The sequence below is a fragment of the Pipistrellus hanaki genome, assembly GCF_964339955.1.
Source record: "Pipistrellus hanaki genome assembly, chromosome: 4".
NCBI classification, from domain to species: Eukaryota; Metazoa; Chordata; class Mammalia; order Chiroptera; family Vespertilionidae; genus Pipistrellus; species Pipistrellus hanaki.
In genome coordinates, this window is record NC_140506.1 from 76,956,192 (window position 1) to 76,970,761 (window position 14,570).

Sequence of the window (14,570 nt, forward strand, 5' to 3'; positions counted from 1 at the left end):
CCCCTCACCAGCCTCTGGACTTCGGTAACCATGTGGCCTCTTGTATGATCCCTTCCTCACACCCTATTTCCCGGAGGTCAACAGCAGCACATTGCATATTCAACGTGGTCTTGCTGTTATTCCAATAAGTCTCCAAAACTCCAAGTCTACGTGGACTTGATGGTCAGTCCTGGGCACCCACCCCTTTGTTGATTTGATTCCTGAGTGGAGTTCCAGAGGAGTTTCGAGTAGAGAGTTAGCCTTAGACCCATGTGGGTTGAAGAGACAATAGAAGAAAGATCTTCATGAACTTCTTGGTCAATTTTGATAAGTAATGTTTTGGTTAAAATTCTTATACAAAAACATTTTTAAAAATCTGTCTTTTGCTTTCCCTCTCTGACCATTTATTAGATTCTGTTTCTGTTATTTAAATTTTTCTTGATATTTGTTTTTCTCTTCTTGAATCTGTAGGTTGATATCTTTCTACAGTTTTTGGACATTTTCAACCATAACCTCTTCCAATATTGCTTCTGCCCTGTTTCTCCTCTTCTGGTATCTCACAAACCAGTGTCAGAAATTACCCTATTCTCTATCTCCTCTATTCTCCTCTCTGTATTTTTCATCTTTTTACCTCTCTGTGCTTAATTCTGAAAAATGTTTTCTGACCTGCCTATCTTCTACTTCATTAATACTCTCTACAGCTATGTCTAATTTGCTATGAAAATCCATCAAATTCCTAATTTTACTCAACTTTTCAATTTTACATGTTTCTCTTTATTCTTTTTCAAACCTTCTGTGTCACTTTGTATAGTTTGTATGTTTTTAATGAAAATGTTAAGCTTACTTTTTATCTCTTCATATATAATAACACATGTATTTTGCAATTAGTATTTGATAGTGCCAATATCTGGAGGTTATATGCCAGTTTGTTATTTCCACAGATCTGATTTTTGATATCTTGACTCCTGATGTTTCTGATTACCTTTGATTATGTGCTAGAGATCATATTCGAATACTTATTTATTGAATTAATTTGAAACCTAGGATGATGTTATCTGCCTCCCCTGAGAACTTTTGTTTACTTTTGTCAGGATCACAGGAGTGCTAGCAGCCTTGATCCCTTAAGTAAAATTAAAGATTTAAGGGTGTCTGAGGCACCCAGATGAAATTAAGCAGACCTGCAGCTTGTGGGAGGGCAGGTTGATTTCGAGTAGAGAGTTAGCCTTAGGGATAGGATAGCCTTTCACTATCCCAGATAAAAATGGAAGGTGGCTTGCCTGGCTGGTGTGGCTCCGTGGATGAGCATCAACCTATGAACCGGGAGGTCATGGTTTGACTTCTGGTCAGGGCACATGCCCGGGTTGCGGGCTCAATCCCCAATAGGGAGTGTGCAGGAGGCAGCCGATCAATGATTCTCCCTCATCATCAATGTTTCTCTTTCTCTTTATTCCTCTCCATTCCTCTCTAAAATCAATAATATATATATATATATATATATATATATATATATATATATATATATATATATATTAAAGGTGGCTTATTAGGCACTGAAGTCCAACTTTTAACTCAGGTCTTTTGAGGTTTCCAGAAATGCTCAGCCTCTTAGTCCCCTTTTTAGACTAGTATTATACTTACCTCTGGGCAGAAGCAAACCCAGTGTGGGGCTTCTCTCTCTTTGTTCCAGTGTCAGCCAGGTCTCAACTCAATCATTTTCATTTTGTTCATTTTTAATAGGTTTATTAAGAGTTTAAATTATTTTATCCAGTTTCCTTCATTTTTTTCAGTGATAGAGTTGTCCAAATCAAATAATCTGACATTCCCAGGGGCAGAAATCATTATAATTCTCTAGGATATATTCCTAGCAATAGAATAGGTCTAAGACATGTAGATTTTGAAGACTCATGAGACGTATTGCCCCCCAAATTCCAGAAAACTTGTTTTCTTTATATGAGTCCTTTGTTCTTTTTCCCTCCCAGTTTCTGCCCGTGTCTTAGAGTCCATTCATTCTTCTAAGTATTCAGAAACATGTAGCAGGTTTGAATTTGTAGTTGCAAGTAGATGTAAAAAAATGTTGACTTCCCCCTCCCTGAACCACCCCCTGCCCCATATTTGGATTCAACTTGTTCTCTAGCTCCCATTTCACTGCTGATGGAAAAGAAAACGAATCTTGTCATTTCAAGGTAACTCAGTTTCTTCCAATTTAAGGCTCCATTTCTTTTAAGTCAATTGCTCAGTGAAATTGGGATTAAACAGACTGTTCTTTGTAAGGGCCTCACTTCCACCTTGAAAGGTCTCCCTCTCCCACCTCCCCTCTCAAATAGCACTAGGAGCAAGAAGAAGCTGGGGAGAGGTGTCTGGGCCACAGACTGACCCCTGGAACCTCCCTGTCCCTATTGACTTACCTCACACCTCCCCATCTTCAGATTTTGTCCTCTCTGTCGTCACTGCTGATGTCCTTGGTCCTGAACTCAGGATGCAATCTCCACTCATTCTGTGCCCTCTGATCCTCTGATTTGTGTTCAGCTGCCAGTATTTGCCACCCCTTCCCTGGGGAATGCAGAAGTGCCGAGATTAACTGCCTGCTAGGAGCTGGCTGTGGGTCCTGGGAGCCCTATTGTAGGTCTTCTCTCTGCTTGAACATTACTTCACCATTTCTGCCCCACTGCCTGGGTTCTCCACAAGACACTCTCCCACCCACAGAGTGCTGGCCAGCAAGCACAGCATCAACTCTGTTGCCATTCCAGCCTCAATCTATTTGCAGAATTTCTCCCTCCGCACCCTGAATTGCACCCTGCAAAGAAGGACTAGGCTAACAGTCCCTCAGAAGAGGCCTTCCGCAGGTCTGTCTTCCTTCCTCCACTCTCTTCAGACCCTGTCCCCAAGCCAGGAAGAATTAGCCTCCTTTGGGGATTGGAAACACCCCACCTGTCAGTGGTTCTCAACCCTGGTTGCACTTTTGAATCAAATATAAATGTCGACCAGCTGAATCTGAGTGCCTAGGAATGACCCGAGCTCAGGTAATTTTTTAAAGCTCCCCAGGTAATCCTAAGGTGAGCCAGCGCCAAGCACCATGGCTGGCCGTGTCACGCCCTCCATCTTCTGGCTTTGCCTGACCGTTGTCCTTGATATTTCAAAGGAGATGGAGAATTTAGAAAATAGTTCTCCCCAGGGCACGGCTTGTGCACTTGAAATTCTGGCTTCAAGACTGTTTCAGAAGTTGGCTTCAGGGTTCAGGTTTTATAATCACAGCCAGAAATTAACATCTTTGCTTCTCTTCCTCCCAGCTCTGCCAGTCTCAATCTGCCTCAAAGCTGCAATTGCCTCTGAATGAGAGCAAAGCCAGACTAGAAAAGGCCATTCATATAGTTCAAAATATAGTGTTATTTATTTGACTGCTTTCTTAGATCTATTCTTCTGCTAAACTAGTCCTTAAATAAGCAAGGCCATCAGAAAGCTACGACCTCATTTTGGCCTTGGGAACAATTATTCTCATCGGATACGCGGGTAAATGCTGAGAGCCAATGCTGACCAGTGACTTACAGATCTGGGAAGCTCCTTAATTACTGACGTGGTGTTGCAAGGAGACTGTTCATCAAGTTCCTCAGTATAGAAATTGCTTTTGGGTCGTCATGGCCAAGAAGCTATATTCTTCTCTTCTAAAGAATATTTTAGATACCACAGAACATTTCTGTTTGCAGGAAGCGTGGAGCTGACTGTGTGGCCCGCCTTTGCGAAATGGACCTTTTGTACACTGAGCTCACCTTGACATCACCTTATCCTGCTCCTTCTCATTTCCCTTTTGTTCTCTTGTTCTCATTTAGTTATTTTTAATTTTATTTTATCCCACGGTGACTGCATTTATATAGGATATTCTAAAACTTTCTCTGAGAGCCGAAACCAGTTTAGCTCAGTGGATAGAGTGTCAGCCTGCAAACTGAAGGGTCCCAGGTTTGATTCCGGTCAAGGTTGCGGGCACATCCCCATTGGGGGCTGTGGAGGAGGCAGCTGATCAATGTTTCTCTCTCATGGATGTTTCTAGCTCTCTATCTCTCTCTCTTCCTCTCTGTGGAAAATCAATATATATATATATATATATATATATATATATATATATATATATATATATATAGCAAAACACACACAAAAAAACCACCTTTCTCTGAGAAATTTCCACCAGTCACAAATCTTAGTACTCTTCCTTTCTTTAGAGAAGGACGCGTGTTTCGCCAGCCTGATACCACTCTCAAGTGCTGCCCAAAGCCTCTATGAAATTTGTTCTCACATCAGCCCTGGGAGCTGAGAGAGATGATTATCCTTCTTTACAGATGAGAAGGAGGCTCATCCATCTTTCAAGTTTTTCTCTCCCCCTAGCCCCTTATCTGTCCTTTTTCAAGTTACCTTCCTGCCAGTCACTCGGGACTGAGTTGTTCCTTGTGGAGTCTCACTCATCTTCAGGGTTTCTGCAGTTTTTCTGTAAAGGGCCAAATAGCAAATATTTTAGGATTTGTGAGCCAAGGCAAAAATCAAGGCTATTATATGGGTATTTATAAACAAGAGCCAAAACAAATTTTCACAAATATTTTAGTGATGAAATAAAAAATGTGATATAGTAAAGCACACAGTTTTTTGGAATTACTATGTCCATTAATGAGAAAAATTGAATTTTTCTTGAGGAAGGGTTGTTCCCATTTTTTAATAGGTTTTAAATATTAACAACAACAACAACAATAAAACCAAAAACATTTCTCATTGTCTGGCTGGACAAAAACAGATGGTGTAACCCTAGCTGGTGTGGTTCAGTTGGTTGGGTATCATTCTGTGCACCGAAAGGTTGCCAGTTTGATTCCAGGTCAGGGCACATGCCCCAGTTTGAGATTCAACTCTCAGTAGGGGCCTACAGGAGGCAGCTGATGGGTATTATGTTCTCACACCTCTCTCTCTCTCTCTCTCTCTCTCTCTCTCTCTCTCTCTCTTCCCCTCTCTCTCTCTCCCTTCCCCCCTCTCTCTCTCCCTCCCTCTCCCTATCCCTCTCTCTCTCTTTCTCTTTCTTTAAAAATCAAAAAAAGTATTCTTTAAAAAAAAAAATAGGTGGTGTAATTTGTTGACCTCTGTCTTGGGCCTTTCCTCTTTTTCTCTTTCCCAAACGTCTACCCAGATATGTTTCATTGCATACAAGATAGCTCACCACACAAAGAGTTTCCACCTCTTTAGAACTTTGTGCTTTTACAAAAAACATCTTCAAAGGATTGCTTGCAAATGAGTTTCTCAAACAAAATATGATTAGCAACGAACTAAGTGTGATGCTTGAGAAAATCACCTTTAGGAAACATCTTACTAGAGTTTCTATATGGTCGTTGTTTTACTAAAAGCAGCCCAGAGGAAATCAGTCAGCCAAGGAAGTGCGTTTGGGACTGGCAACTTCAGTCCCCACCGGCGTTTTCCGCATCTGTGAAAAATCACACTCCAGAGAGAGGAGCATTTCTGTTATCCTCCGCAGGGAAAGGCTCTCATTACCCAGACAGCTCACTTCCCAATCCGGAGGAAGTGGTTGGTTTCAGCATGAGACATCTTTTCAGAAACAATAGGGAAAGTGCTACCTCCATCTAACAGGCTAGGCTCAGGCCTCTGGGCCCTATTTTCTTGTGAGATATTTGTGTGCTGGAGACAGCATTTGATTTTTTAAAAGGCGGAGGGACTTACCCTTGTAGGTGTTTATATGTATAGCAGAGGCAAATGGAACTTTGAGTATTAAATTACTGTACTGTGCCAATTGAGAATTCTATGCAAGCCAGCCAACTCCTTCCCCCAAATTGTATTTTTAGTGTTTAGCAGCTGCAAGTTTCCAGAAATCTTCAGAGCGGGACCACTTATTCTACCCAGTGTGAAGCTCTTAACTGCTGACAATTTTCAGGGATTTGGTTGGGGAGGCAGTAGGATACCTAGGAGGCTGTGGGGTCAAACACCACCTGCTGCTCCTCACTCCACATGTACATGGATGGGCCCGCCCTTGACCAGTTCACTTAACCCTTAGCCTCAAGTTTTCTCAGCTAGAAGGTGGAGCTTATCTCTACCAAGTAGAGCTGGTTGGAGGCTTAGAAATAATTTATCACATCCATTTGCTCAGTTCAGGGCGTTGCTGGCCTGAGTGATGCAATGCCCACCGCTCTCCTTCCCCTCCCTGGCCTGTCTTTTGGTCCCTTGAGCATATCAGTGTCTGTGCCAGAGGGTGACTGAGGAAGGCAATATCCACATCAGTCTCTTGTCCTATTGATTAGGAAATGGTGCAAAAAGAATTCATGGTGTGTGCGATATTTCAACCAAGTGCATGGAAATAAGTGTGTTTTGATTAACCAAGCTAGCTCTTACTGAAGAATAGACAGTCCTATCAAAATACCCAGTGCTACTGTATTCTGAGAATAGGATTTGCAGAAAGTCATCCAAGACAACAGGGAAGGCGTTGAGTTTTATATGTTTTTCTGCCAATGGGGCATTGGCATTAGAAAGTGCTCAGCAAACAGGCCACACATTAGCTGAGGCAGAGCTGGGACCAGTGAAACAGCAGGTGTTTAAGTTTAAGGTCAGACATAGGTACCAAGTCCCAACCAGAGAGGCCATTGGAGTCATGAAACGGGAAAACAGGGTGAGCCTGGGCCCCTGCCTCATGAAACATCAGCCTAACATGAATTTGGAGATGTGGCCACCAGAGACAGGGGGCTGGGACCTGCGAGAGCAGCAGGAGGTGAAAGGCTGGGGTGAGCAAAGCAAAAGGCAAACATTCTGGCCCCAGTACTCTGAGTGATGACAGAGACACCCCGCTATTCAGTGACATGCACTCACCCTGATAGGAGCCATCACTGAATAGGAGCCCTGAGGGGTGTCCCTTCCCAATGGGGGCTTCATTCTGAGGACAGCAGGCCACCCAGTCCCCTGTCTTCTAGCTCCTTCTTTCCTCTCCATCAGTGAAGCCTGCTCTAACCACTACATGGCCTCACTCATCAAGGTATAACAGGGGGCACCCTGGCTTCACCCAGAAATCATTTTTATTAAGGAACAACAAAACTAGTGTTTGCTTGCTCACTAGTAGTGTAGAACATGCCTAAGACTTAGTCCAACAAAGCCATCCTTCATTGTCTCACAGTGCTGGTTGACCAGGTGAACAAATGCACAGATGAGGGATACATTTGATCCTAACTCAGAACCCTTCTGTGTGAATGAGGAGAAGTTCTTCGGAACTGAACGGATGCTGGGGCCATTGGGGAGGTGGTATTTCACACACGCTCTCTTGGACTCCTCCTGCACAGGCCCAGACTCTGCTCTCAGGCCTGGAGCTGCGGGATGACCTTGGTCAGGCTAGGCCATCTACAGGGCAGGCATCCCCCACCCTGTCATTGTGGGCTGGACAGGCCTTCCTCTGACTGCCCCACTCTGTTCCCTAAGGTGTTGTCACACACCTGTCCCGATACTCACCTCAGAATTCCTGCCTCTATGCCATGTAATACCAGACTTTCTCTTTCCTCCTAGAACTCTGTCTGTGCTCATCTCCCTCTTGACCTGAGCTGTTTCCTAGAGCGACACCATTTTCCAAGATCTTCACAAGTATCTCTCTCCTGTTCACCCTTTACCCCCAGCCCACCCGCCATCCTTTGTTGCTCACTTTTCTTTAAAATTCTCAGTAATAATGATGCACATGTGTTGAGCACATTGCCATGCACAGAGTACACCTGTATTCATGATCTCATCAGACACTCACCACAATCCCATTGAGTCATCAGGGAAGTCTCGGGCCTGTGTACAGATGTTCGGATGACTGCCCAGAAGTGGCAGGACTTTCAGGTTAGTGTGCTTTCCTTGAGCCTTGGCGCCATAGTCCCCACCAATCCTAGAATGAGCACAATGGGGCATGTGCTCTTCACCTCAGATTGAACATATGGTGTTTGGGCTAAAACTTGAAACATTTTGAGACTTTATCTTCAGAGTACTGGAAAAGCTGTCTCCATGAATGGAAGGCAAGAACAGAGATAAAAGCACCCCTCTGGTCTCCTGCCCTCTGTTCTAATGGCAATTGGAAATTTTAACTTCATATTTATAATTAAATAAAGCAAATTGAGTTTTAGGATTGTTATCTCCAGCTCAGTATTTTTTATTGTGGTAAAATACATATGAAATTTACAATTTTAAGCCTACAACTCAGTAGCATTAAGTACATTCACAGGGTTGTGCAACCATCTATTCACTCCCAGAGCATTTTCATCACCCAAAGTGGAAATCCCATACCCATGAATCAGTTACTCCCTCTCCCACCTCTCTCTCCCCTGCCTCTGACTACCATCAATCTGCTTTCTGTTTCTATGGATTTGCCTATTCTGGACACTTTATATAAATGAAATCATATAATATGTGACTCTTTGTGTCTGGCTTCTGTCACTCGGAATAATGTTTTTGAGATTCATCCATGTTGTAGTATGTATCAAAAATTTATTCCTTTTCTTGGCTAGGTAATATTCTCTTGTGAGGATGTACTATATTTTGTTTATCCATTTATCTATTAATGGACATTTGGGTTGTTTAAATCTTTTGGCTATTGTGGATAATGGTACTATGAACATGCATGTACAAGTTACTGTTGGAACACCCATTTTCAGTTATTTGGGGTATGTGGCTGGAGCAGAAAGGTCATGAAATGAACCAGCCCAAGAGAGAAGAGGACATGATGGCTTCAGCTAAGAACATAGACAGTCAGTTATAGCAAAAGGAATGAAAGTGGATGACAGATTCTCGTAGATGTGGGAGGTGAGATATTCTCTTTTTATTTTATTTTTTCTTTCTTTCTATTTTTCTTAGGGAAGTAGGTCATCAGTTGAGAGTGAGGAAAAAGGAGGTGGTGTTAAGAGGTTTGAGAGGGTGGAGAAGGCCTGGGCAGAATTTTCTAGAAGTGAGAGAGGAGTAACTCAGGGCCTGTAGCAGGATTGAAGGGCAGCATTAAGGACCCACTGGAGCTCATGGCCCTGAATTTAAAGTTAAATGAACCCACATGATTACATATTTCTCTGACCAGGTCCAGCTATGCGATACAGATGGAGTATCAGCATTACGGTTTTACCAACTAAGAACAACAGAGTGAAAGGAGAGTGCCAGAGCACCATTATAATAATGGACTATGTCCTTGAACTCTATAGGGAGAGGAAAGAGGAAACGGGGGAGGGTTCTGCTGTAAGGTGGGAGGGCCAGTGGATCAGAGGTCCCAGTGGGGTGGAAGGATGGATGGATCCCGATACTTGAAGAGGTAAGTTTTATGATAGGGGATAGATGTTAATCACAGAGCTGAGTGCTTATCGTCAGAGGATACATATGATATTTTATTATTTATAAAAATATGTAACATTTTTTCTTATTTTTTGTTGAGGTATATTTTCTTAAGAGTTATTTATTCGTTTTTTGTAACATGCTGGTTTTCAAAAAGAAAGAAATGTGTTTTGAAATGTGGGCAGGATCTGGATAGATGCAGGCAGTCACATGATGTTTCTGGAGAAGAAGGTATAAGTACCGCTTCCGAAACTACACAGAGCCTGGGTGACCAGGCCATGGAGTATTTGGGGCCTGTGGCTGGAAAGATATGAGGAGGACAGGGATGCCAAGGAAGTCCTTGAACTTAATTCTGGAGAGAACAGGGAGCCAGCGAAGGATTGTGAAGAGAGGAATCTGGGACACAGATGGGGCTTTGTCACCTCTGAGAAGGGGGAGCATTGACATTGAGAAAATCTTGCAGATCTTGGTGAGAGTTTCTGGAACCACTACCTCTCTTTAGTCCTTTCTCATCTCTCTCAGCAGGAAAGGTTGTGTGTGTTGCATATATTCTGTGTAACAGCAACAATAAGAGTGATTACTTTTCATTTCTGTTCTTCTATGTAATGGAGCTATTAGACTGTGGCAGATCCCTTTAATATGATGATCATCTTTGAGTGATTTTGACTGGAAATGTTTGCATGAATGGTGGTAATTGCTGCCATTGTGTGTGAAGAATGAGGCCATAGGCTCATGTTCCAGAATCTTATCAACCCTGAAGTGCCATTGACTGTGCCTCTTGTGGCTGGGCAGGCATCGAGGGAGCCTTGGAGGGGTAGGTGGGCGTGCTGGCTTTTGGCTGACTATAAGGTCAAGCCTGGCTAACTAGTGGGGCCAGGAGGTGGCTTTCTGTTGGAGACCTGTTTCTCCCCATACAGAGGACAGCCGCTCTCTGTCAGCCAGTCAAGTATATAGTTCCAGAATCGGCCTACCTGTGGGGGAGAACATGTCTCTTAGTTATCTAGTCTCCACCTTCACCCATTATCCATTAGCTGCCTGGCTGTAAGGCAGACCTCTGAACCTGCTGTTTGTAGGACTAGGGTCTTGCTCTGTGGGGAGGCTGCCTCCCTCCAAAGATGGTTTCTAGGCCGCTGCCGGTCTCTTTCCCACCATCCCCGTCAGGTGTGTTTTTCTTGACACAGTGGCAGACTTTTAACCTTGGCTTTTAGGGGATCATTTCACATGTTCATTCCATGTTGCATTAGGAGCCGCCTCCTGTCCTTCATCTTTGGGTTCTGACTCCGGCTCGGATGCAGACAGAGGCCTGCTTTGCCATGGCCTCCTGGGGGCCCTTGTGCCAGCTAGGGCATCTGCTGAGGCCTGGTTTTTATGAGAAGGCCCCAGGAGACCTCTTGGTTCTGCCATGAGGAATCCCAGGGCTTCTGCGGTGGAACCTGGCCAAATATGCTGAACAGAACAGCAACCAGTCCATAGAGGACCCAAGGCACTCGTACGTACTGTGAATGCTCTTCTCACCACCATAACCAACACTAGCCTCATATTTCCATAAAGCAGAGGAAGAATTTCCATTGACAGAGGAAGGTGTCTCCCCACAGCAATCTGAAAGGCTCTGGAACAAGGGTCCTCAAACTTTTTAAAGTGGGGGCCAGATCACGGTCCCTCAGAGAGCTGGAGGGCTGGACTATATGAACTACTAATTCCTACTGTAACACCTCGGCTGCGCTCACTGCCCAAAAAACCTGGCAGGCCGGATCAGACTCCTCTGCGGGCCGCATGTGGCCCGCGGGCCGTAGTTTGAAGACCCCTGCTCTGGAAGGACAGGGATCCAGACTGCCCTCCTTGACTGGGAAAGTTTGTGCTTTGGACCCTTCTCTCCCAACTTTCCCCGTTTTCCTGCAGCACTTTTGTCTCTTTTTCCTTCCTCTTCCTCCCTCTTCCATTCTCCACCTGACCGCACTATTCCTACTCTCTTCTTCTCTGCCCTTCTTTCATCTCCCCCTTCTGGCCCTAGCTATAGCACACTCCCCTGCTGTCCTTGGGTTCTGATTCGGTTCAGACAGCTATCCCTGAGCCTTTTTAGAGCCTTTCCCCAACAGGGACAGGCAGCATGGTCATTACACTAATTTATTTTTTCAACAGGATCTAGCAAGTGCTCTGTGTCAGGCAAGGCACTAGCTCCTGGGAATACAATGGCAAATTAAGAAATTAGAGGGATAACCTCTCTATTGATGGGAGGAGCGAGATGACTTTTCTGCTACAAACACACATTTCTGAGTCTAGTCTTTTTAACCTGGTTCCTTGATCCCGGGCCACACCCAGGAATCTGCATTTTCTAAGGGGCCATCCAAGTGATGCTGGTGCAGGTGGAGCTGATGCAGATGGGTCAATCTCAAAAAGAAACATTGCTTTCCCCATGAGGCAGTGTCCAAAGCTACCCTTTCGGAGTGTTGGATGACCGTGCCATGTGATTTTAACTGCCCTTCTTGCCTTTAAGAGGTTAGGAAGTACAGAGTCTTGGATAAGGATCTTAGTTTCACATGGGTGTTAACATCAGACAATTTCAGATACCAGGCACAAGCTTTTATGGGGGATTGTTGTGACTTACAAGAATGTCTTGATGTGCTCAGCAATTACTCTCTAGAAAACTGACTTAACACCAGGCTGCCTCCTGCCCCCCTCTCTGCAGACTCCTGCATTCCCACGCTGCACCTCCATACTCCGAGCATGGGTGTCTGTGGCATTTCTCCATCACAAGGGTGGACCCTGGCATTTAGCTCTCCCAGAATGAATCTTCCCCGAAGTTTGCCTCTCCTGGCCATGGGCTACCATCCCCATCCCGCCCTGGGTCATAAGTAGGAGGGGACACATGTGTCATCATCACAGTTTGGTGGCAAGAACAGAAGCCTGTCTAACAGGGTTTAAGTCAAGAAAGACCACAAAGACAGGGGACTCTCACATGCCCCGGGCAGAGAGTGGAGCCACACCTCTCAGCAGATGGGCAGCTGAAGTCGCCAGGCAGCCCTGACCCTCTGGCCTCAGATCTCCACTGTGTAACTGCCTTGCTCCCTATGTGCCATCATCCACATGCACCAGAGCTGTCCCCTATGGTGGCCTGTCCCTGCATATGGATGAGGCCACCTAGTTCTAGCAGCCAGCACTGCCTCAATTCCAAGTTTCAGCAAAAACATAATTTGATTGACTGTTTAGGTTTGGTTGATTGAAGCGGGAGATTGGGCTCACACAGTGCTTTTCTAGGCTGCAGATCTACGGCTTCTCTTTGAGGGGTCAAGGGCTGGAGAAATGATTGACAGTGAGTGGTTGCTGTCCCAGGTGTAGCTGGGGTGGCACATCTGCACCAGTAGAGGGCAGTGCCCCACGTACACAGGTATGATTGCTAGGAGGTTTCTGGAAAAGCTTGGATGAGCCTCAGTAGAGGGCAAAGGAGCATTATTTGCTGAGCTTGTGCCTTGTGCGCTGGGCTCATCTCACATCTTTTCACAGCAGTATGCTGTACAGAAGTAACTGGGACCCAGGGTGCTCCATTAACCTATCTCAGTACCATCTCCAGTGGCAGTATCAGCATTCACACTGGGTTCTTTCAACTCTGAACACTGCTATTTCCAGCATGCCCTACTGCTGCCCTGGCTTGTGGAAAGCAGGAGAAATTCCATAGAGTCAGAAACGTGGACAGTGAGGTCAAAGTCAAGCTCAGAAGGAGCAGATGAGGATCTGAGACTGAGGTCTATAGTTCAGCTCCAGAGAATGTCATTGAGTACCTTCCTAATGGCCCAGGGGAGTTTCACTGGGCCTCCTTATGAGATGTCTCTTTTGCCCACAACAGCATCTTAATGGCACGTCTGGTGTTTGGCAGCTTGGGGGTTGCCAGCTCCTCCATGGAGCCATGGCTGGAATATGCCACATATCACATGGCTAGAGGGTGCCACGTATCAGTAGGGCTTTGAAGATGAATGGTTTCTGAGCCCTACTCTGTGACTCAGGGCCAGGCCACTACATCCCCGTGGGGCTTGGCTTTTAGGTGGAGATGGCCCCTCCTTCGCAGGGCTGTGGAGGTTTCTAACTGAGTCAGTGTGTGAAAAAGCGCTTTGCACTGTGCTGGAGACATAGTAATTACTCAATAAAGAGCTGCTATAATAATAATAATATAGAAATAATGATGATGACTCTTAGTTGCTTGAATGCAGGAAGTATATTGTGCATTTTTCTACCCCCTACAGCACCAGTAAAATGCCTTTGATAGGGTAGGTGCTGAGAAAATATTTGCTGAATGGATTTATTATACAAGGGTATGTAGGAAGTCTGGAAGCAGAGATGAAAAGACATAAAGAATTTGTTGATATTGCACTACAATGCAGGAGGTAATATAATATAATACAATGCAGTATGTAAAATGTAACAGTGGTTGTCCGTTATTAGCTATGCAGGGTTCAATGCTTTATGCAAAATTGCCATGAACATTGTAGATCAATGCTGTGTTTCCATCAATTTCTGCACATGCATCCATGATGTGTTGCCTCAGATGGTTTTTGTCTCCGATTTTCATTGAATTCAACTTGTGCCTTTAGCCTACTCCAGAAGAAATAATCTAGAAGATTCATATATACAAAAGTAAAATATTAACATTTGTTTCCAATGGTCACCCTGTCAGTACCTTTCATCTCTCCCGCTCAGTACCCCTTCTCTGTGGACTGAGACACCAGTGTCTCCTCTGAGTCTTCTCCCCTCTGTGAGGACCAGCATCCTGATCCACTGTCTCCCATCGGAATGTGGAGTCTAGACCTCCTCCTGTTGACCTTCCTTTCTCCAGTTTCCCTCCATGTCCCCAACTGGTAAAGCCCTTCTTCCTGGGACAGGAGATAGACACATCTGTTCTTCTCTGAGCTTCTCTGAGACTTCCCATGCACCCATCCTGTCACACAGCTGTCCCAAGACATGCAGTGAGAACCAGTCTCCATGTTTGCAGACTTCACGTGACATGTGAGACCTGTTCTTGTTTAAGCTGCAAAGGTTCCTGGTTATCCCCAGATGCTTTGGGGCCCATAGTTTGACTGAAGCTAAAACATAGCTATATGGAGAATGGGGGTATGGGAACTGAGGCCTTCAGGAAGTTATCCCATTGGCCAGAGTGGAACGAAGCCCCAAGTTATTCCATTGGCCAGAGTGGAACCACCCCCAAAGGATGGTGCCTATGATGGGCTTCTGGTGCTGATGACTTTAGCATCTTTTTAAGAAATTGAGATATAATTGGCATATAACGCTGTGTAAGT

At 44.8% G+C, this 14,570-nt stretch overlaps 1 protein-coding gene across 1 annotated transcript in view; it reads left to right on the forward strand.

The window, feature by feature from the left end:
- Window positions 1–14,570, forward strand: part of GALNT17 (polypeptide N-acetylgalactosaminyltransferase 17) — a 395,934-nt gene that overhangs the window by 289,673 nt on the left and 91,691 nt on the right. The window lies entirely within an intron of this gene.